This window comes from Ochotona princeps, chromosome 9, assembly GCF_030435755.1.
Source record: "Ochotona princeps isolate mOchPri1 chromosome 9, mOchPri1.hap1, whole genome shotgun sequence".
In the NCBI taxonomy this organism is placed as follows: Eukaryota; Metazoa; Chordata; class Mammalia; order Lagomorpha; family Ochotonidae; genus Ochotona; species Ochotona princeps.
Window position 1 is genome coordinate 76,107,304 of NC_080840.1, and position 7,120 is coordinate 76,114,423.

The following is a 7,120-nucleotide window of genomic DNA, read 5'->3' on the forward strand; positions in this document are numbered from 1 at the left end:
GTCCTTACCCTATCCCGCCATCTTGATTCTCTCTAGGTGCCGGTTCTAATCCCAGCAGCCCTGCTTCCCATTCAGTTCCCTGCTTGTGGCCTGGAAAGCAGTCAAGGACAGCCCAAAGCCTTGGGATCCTGCACCCATGTGGGAGCCCCCAAGAAGTTCCTGGCTGCTGGCTTTGGATTGGCGCAACACCAGCTGTTGCAGCCATTTGTGGAATGATTTACAGACAGCAGATCTTCCTCTCTCTCTCCTCCTCTCTGTATATCTGCAATAAAAATGAATAAATCTTAAAAAATGAGATTGCCTTGGAGAATGTGCATAGTTTATCTCATTGCTACTGATTAGACATCCCAAACTTCATGAAGCTGCTTAACTGACAAACTTTAATCAGTGAAATAAATGAATGAAGTCAAGAATGCTATTATGACATTTCTTTGTTAAATTTTCTATAAATACCTTAAAGCCTAAAATTTTCTTTGAACCAATAATATCCTGTTGGTTCCCTCATTAATCATTGCATTAAATCTAATATTTTCTGGCCGTGAGTTTTGCCTTGTAATAATTTACCATTTTGAAAGTGCACTTTAGCTCTAAGTTTCTCACATCTGTAATTCTCAAAGACCAAGACACCTGCTGATCAGTGAAATGAATTTGACACGAAAACACATAAGTGAGAGTTTCTTTCTCTCAATTCCTCACTATGCTGCTCATTTTTTTCAGTAACCCACGATGTAATTGCATAAAATGCTCTTAAAACATCTCATCCTGAAAGTGTTGCTCTATCTCTTTACATAAAAGTTCTTCATAACTGGTGGAAAAGTGTCAAATCTGCAGTAGATGAGAAGTAATGAAAATTCCTTGTGGCCGTGGCAGCATGCCTTTCGTTTGTCTAGTAACACTCTTCTTTAACATATGGTCTTCTGATTCCACGCTGTGCCTCAGCAAAGATTCTCAGGATGTGAAGTGGAGATCTGACTTGCCCTTAGGGAAAAACAAAACCCTAGGAATTGATTTGACAACACTTCCACATCTACAAATGCAACACAGTCTTTGTGACCTGATTAAGAAATAGAAATAAGACTTTAATAACCAAGCACTCTTTTCTGTGATATAATATGAGGAAGGAAAGGACTTCAGCTACTAGAAAAACTGGCCTGTAAGCCAAAGAATTCTAAAATGTTTGTCATTTGGCTAATAATGAGATTCAACTTAAAATTATGTCCACAAATAGTTATCTTTTGATTATTTGTTTATTTATTTAATTCTCATTCTCCATCATACAGTATCATAAGTATAAGGTTTCCATCCTTTCACTCTCCGTTCCTTTTCCTCCTGTGTTGTTACCTGTGCTTTACAGTAATACAGTCCTTCACTTGAAGTTGTGACTCAAGCATTTTGCTCCCTGTATATATCATGACCTTATAGTTATATGCAATAGTAGAGGATACAGTGTCTTGTCAAGGTGTATTTAACCGCTTTATTGGGGGATTTTTTTTATTACAGAGTAGAGATGCATACTGCAATTCTTTGTTTTCTGGTACTCTAGTATCCATTACATCATTTATCAGTGCATAAATGTATACTTTTTACCTATATATCTATTTGCTTTGTGTCTTGCATTAATGTTGCCTTATATCAGAGACAACATATGATATTTGTCCTTTTGGGATTTGTCTATTTCATTGAGCATAATGTTCTTTAGTTGGGGACCACTCTGTTGCAAATGGTAGAATTTCTCTTTAATGGCTGGCTAGTATTCCATAGAGTAGATGTACCACAGTTTCTTTATGCATTTTTTTCCAGTGGCATCAAGGTTTTTTGATGTGTTTCTATGATCAATTATGGTGCTGTGAATATCAGTATGAAGGTTGCTTTCTCATTTGTACATTTCACATCTTTTAAATATGTCACCAGGAGTGGAATTGCTGGATCATACAGCAGATCAATTTTCAATTGTCTTAGCACTCCCCGTGCTGACTGCTGTATGGTTGCACTAGCCTGAACTTCCACCAACAGTGGAGGATAGCTTTCTCCCCACGTCCATGCCAGCAGGTGTTGCTAGTAGAGGTCAGAATGTAGGCCATTCAACTTAGAGTTAGGTGGAACTTTGACATGGTTTTTGTTCATGTTTCCCTGATAGCTGAGGAGTCTGAAAGTTTTTTCGTATGTCTATTAGCCATTTTAATTTAATTTTTGGAAAATGTTCATTTCTTTTGCCCATTTTTTCACAGGGTTGTTTGTGTTGATGCTGTTGAGTCTGAAACTCTTTGTAAATCCTAGATGCAAGTTCTGTATCTGTGGTGTAGTGTGCAAAGATTTTCTCTAAATCTTTTTGTTGCTTCTTCACTTTGCTGATTGTCTGCTTTGCTGTACAGAAGCTTCTTACTTTGATGGAGTTCCATTTATTTATTTTGGCTTTGACTGCCTGTGCTTTGGTGGTTTTTCTAAAATGTCTTTCCCAATGCCTATATGTTACAGATTGTGTCCTTTTCTTCCTCTAACAGTTTGATGGATTCTAGACACAGATTTGGGTCCTTGATCTACTTAGAGCTGATATTTGTGTAATGTGAGACATAGGGGTCTTGAATCTTACTTCTGCAGGCTGCCATTCAATTGTCCCTACAGCATTTCTTGAAGAAACAAATCATATCCTCTGAGTTATGTTCTGATTCCTTCTCAAAGATTAGCTGACTATACAACGTTTTTGCTCACCTTCCTTTTGGGCTGTGGGCTGCAACTGTGATCATTTTCTAAGTTGTTTTCTCATCCGTGCAGTTCCACCTTGTCTCCTTAGGTCTCCTGAGAGCTCTGCTCACCAATGAGGTGATTTTCCTTCTCCAGCTCTGTAGAGCACCCACTCTCCTCTCTGCTCTCACCACTCAGAGCAATGCTGTCCTACACTGATTGGCCATCTGTTTCTCTCTTGATATTTGTTTTTCTCAAAAGCTTTATTTAATGGATTTTAATGCATGCAAAGATATTCAAAGCTATTAGAAGAATGAATCCCAACGAGCCAAATTATAATAAATTAAATACTGTTCAACAATTCAATTAACCTTTTAAAATTAGAGAGAAAACCAAAGAATGTCATACTATGTTCCTACTATCTTAGAAAAATACTCTACACATAGACGTGTACTCAAATTCTAACGTTATGAGCATCTTCCTGGAGTATTTCTAACATATTCGCAACGGCAATAATATTTAATGTATAGTGTTTGAAAAGCTCAGAAAATCGCATTTACTTAGAATCTAGGGAATTTTTTAACCAGATACACTCAGTTTTATCTTTGTACTTATACATTTTGAAAGAAAAAGGAAAAAACCTATAAAACATACAGCTTGACATCTTACAAGTAGTCAATTTTTAAAGAAACAAACATATTATAGCCTAAAATTAAAAAGGAATATTTTGCTGCACAGGTTGAATATAGCCACATTATTAGCATGAGAAATATGTACCATTTTTTTTCTCTGAAAATATTTTTTTCCCAATATCCCATAAATTGACTCATTCACTTTCTCTGGATCGGAGGAAATCATTAACAAGAACTGTAGTTTAGTATTTTGCTTATTTTATCATCAGGGATTACTAATCTCACCTTATTATGTTACAACCAGATGAATCCCACAGTATTTCACAAACTAAGAAGTGGAAGAAGTTAGAATAATTCCCACTATACCCATTTTAAAAAAAGATTTATTTATTTAACTTGAAAGAAACACAGAAAGTAAGAGACAGAGAGAGAGAAAGAGAGGGAGAGAGAAAAGAGTGAGTTCCTAACCTCTGGGTCACTCTTCCAAGGACCTCAATGGTTGGAGCTCGACAACTCTGAAGCTGGGAACCAGGCACGTTTTCCCATGTGGGTACAGCAGCCAAGATCCTTCGCTGCTTTTCCATGTAAAGAGAAGCGTGCTGACTATATCCATTTTAATTTTAAGGAACTACTAGAAAAATTTAAGTTTAATATAAAAAACACCCTTCTTTTCCCCACAGGAAGAAATTACTGATGAATACTTTGAACCAGATATATGTTTTATGTTGATTGGAGCTGTTGATATTTGTGCAGTTGGAGCTAGGGAAGTGAATTGTTCAGAAGTTACATAACCTGCCCAAGGACATTCTGAATAGATGTCAAAACTGATGAGCAACCCCAGGACTCTCAGCCGCAAACTTCATGTTCGTTCGACTGTACTATGCAGCACTCAGCTCAATGAGCAACACATTAATCTGCTTATCCCTGACCTCAGTTGAACCAGTGTCTCCAATGAATGCTGCATAGTTTAGAAGACAACCTTTTTTTTGTTATGCTCTGCATTCTTCTCTCCTAGTAACATTTCAAAGGTGGTATGTCTAACTACCTTCTGCCAGAGTAGACGCCCAAAAAATCATATTTTCAAAAAGAGTTCATTTTCATTGCAAAAAATCATAGGGAAAAACATAGTCCCAGCTTTGGTTCCAATCACCTTTTCTGGTTTTATTCCATCTCTTTAGGTTTCTAAAATATAATTATACATTCCCCTGCAATTAGAGACAGATATAACTTACTACCTCAATTGAAATAAAAGAAGAGGAAAGCCTAGGCAATCAGGACATTACTTGACCCACTTAAGTCCTGAACCTGGAAAGTTGGAATGCAGATAGGGGTGTACAATATATGCACATAGTTAAACAGTCATGCAGTCAACTGAACAATACTCTCATAGAATTTTTTGTAAGGCTTCCGTGGCCGGAAAAATTAAATAAATCCAAAAGAGTCAAGTGAATCTTCAGAAATATGTTAACTGAACTGTATATTAGACAATCAAAAGGTTTCTTTCTCCTAAGAAATGGCTGCAGGATGCATTGACAGCAAATGGAATCAAATGAGCAAAGGCACAGAGAAACACAAAAACATCAATAAGATCTGAACGGAATGCTGAATATATTGAAAATTTTGAAGTATTTCTTGTGTGTAGAAGGTGAGGATTAGTTATCTAAAGGTTTGCTATTGGCATTAGAGTTTGTGTGTTAACCAAAGGAGAGCTGAGAAGTCATATGACAGAAAACGCTTTCAATCCTGTGAAGAATATGTGTGGATGTTATCTATCTGGTCAAATTATTTGAGTTTTTGTGTGATGACTTCAGGTTAATACTAAATTCTCTAAAAGGTGTCTTAGGAATGGAAGAAAAAAGACCTTAATTTTCAATTCTCCCATGTTTTCCAGAGGCTTCTTGCGCATTCTTCAAGACACTTCTTTGTGGCAGAAGTGAGAATAAACCTAGTGCAGTATGCATATTTTATGTTCCTGGTGATTGGAGTCATCTCCTTACCAGATAGATCAGGTTTGCCCTAATTCCAGGGGCTGGCCTCTTATAAAGTCTACACAAGCCCAAGCCAGAACACAAGGAATCAATCACCTCTGCATTTTAGGACAGAATATGAGCTCATGTACTAAGATTTGAGTTTAAATTCAGACTCAATCACTTAATAGTCATCTGGGTATATCACTAAACTGGTTTGTAGCTGAGTTCTCATTTATAAACTGGAGGTAATGATATTTATCTTTCAGGGTTCCTGGGAGAACTAAATATGATAATACTAAGAAATAATACATTCTGAATAAATGGAAGCTCTTCTGCAGAGGTTAATTTCTTTCCTTCATCTTATGAGATGTTACTGTTCAAGCAGGCAAAAGGGATAAGACTGTGACATATTATACAGAGTAATTGCACTAAAGGGAGAACATTTTTTTAACTTTCCTGAGATTTCCTGAAAAGAACTAACATTATTCCCTATCCCTTGTTAATTAGTCATTCACTATTGAGAACAAAAGTGTTGCTGTGTAATAACATGAGACAGCCAGTTGTTTGGCTGGAAGCTAAGAGATTTATGCTAAGAGATTTATGCCTTAGTAAAGGGAGCAGAAATCTCCTAGGTTTCCATTTCCTCTGAGAATGGTTTTCATTTTCTTTGGTTATAAGGTAAAAGCAGAATATTTTCAACATACATCATTTTATACATATTGACTTCTTAAACACTACTACCATGAAAGCTCTTTGACAGAAACTGAAATTTCTTTCTGTTTTCAATTAGCAATTGTGAAGTTTGTCTGAGAGTGGTAAGTGATATTTCACTGATGTCTACTGAGTCCAGTTTAAAACAGACATTATTTTAGTAAAGGTCACGGCCAAGGGCTTTATTAGGCCCACTTCTGATGTAAAGATACAATTATTTGCTTAGAATGTGGGTTCAATATGTGTTTGTTGACTAAGCACATATTGCAAGATTGTTGTAGACAGATTTCTGCTTATTCAGCTGTGTGTAATTAAAGCAATGTGGTAGTTGCTTTTTTAATCTGTTTGCATCTTTACTGGGTGGAGAGCTCCATGATGTGTGGCAGCATTCCTACACTTAGTGTAAAGAGCAGACAGATTAACAAACAAAATCTATCCCTAAAAGATGCCATGACTTCTATAGTGTTTTAGAGGTGCTTTGTTTCCTGTGGATGTCATATCATTTCAGCATCCCTATGTGGGTTGGACAGGAGTGAATCAGACAGAAAAAAATCCATTAGGAACTTCCTTTTAGTGGACCAAAAGGAGCCACATTTAAGATGGTCTGAGTAAAGACTAGAACCCTAAGATGAACCCTCTTCTCCTTGGGTTCTTCGTGTCCCCTTCAACACTGGGCCTCTGTGACACTCATGATCCTCTCAACCGGACTTTGCCAAGAAGATAAGAAGAAAACATTGGAATAGATGTCATAGACCCTTCTCTCCTGCTCCCATTTGCTTTGTGAATATTAAGACAAGCTAAGTATCCAGGTAGTGAAACTGGGAGCTTATACAAAATGAGGGTAAGTCTTTTCAAACCAACAAAACATATACTGCACTTGATCTTAGCCAAAAGGCCAAGAAGTGATGGAAGTTAAGTCCTTTCAATAAAATCAAAAGTTATAAATTTAAAATCCAGCATAAATTTACTATTTACTAATAAAAAGAAAATTGTTCATAGCAATTAGAAAATTTGAAACACTGACAAAAGCAAAAGGCATCAGCAAAACTATGGGATGTGTTTATTAATTAGTTAACAGCAACTGACTTGCATAGACAAGACTGCAAGCTATACTAAACAAATATG

General features: G+C 36.5%; 1 non-coding gene across 1 annotated transcript; it reads right to left on the reverse strand.

Moving 5' to 3' along the window:
• Positions 1-6,711: 6,711 nt before the first annotated feature.
• Positions 6,712-6,902, reverse strand: LOC118757574 (U2 spliceosomal RNA). The gene has a single exon (XR_004995274.2). It is a non-coding gene; the product is annotated as a U2 spliceosomal RNA (small nuclear RNA).
• Positions 6,903-7,120: the final 218 nt, after the last annotated feature.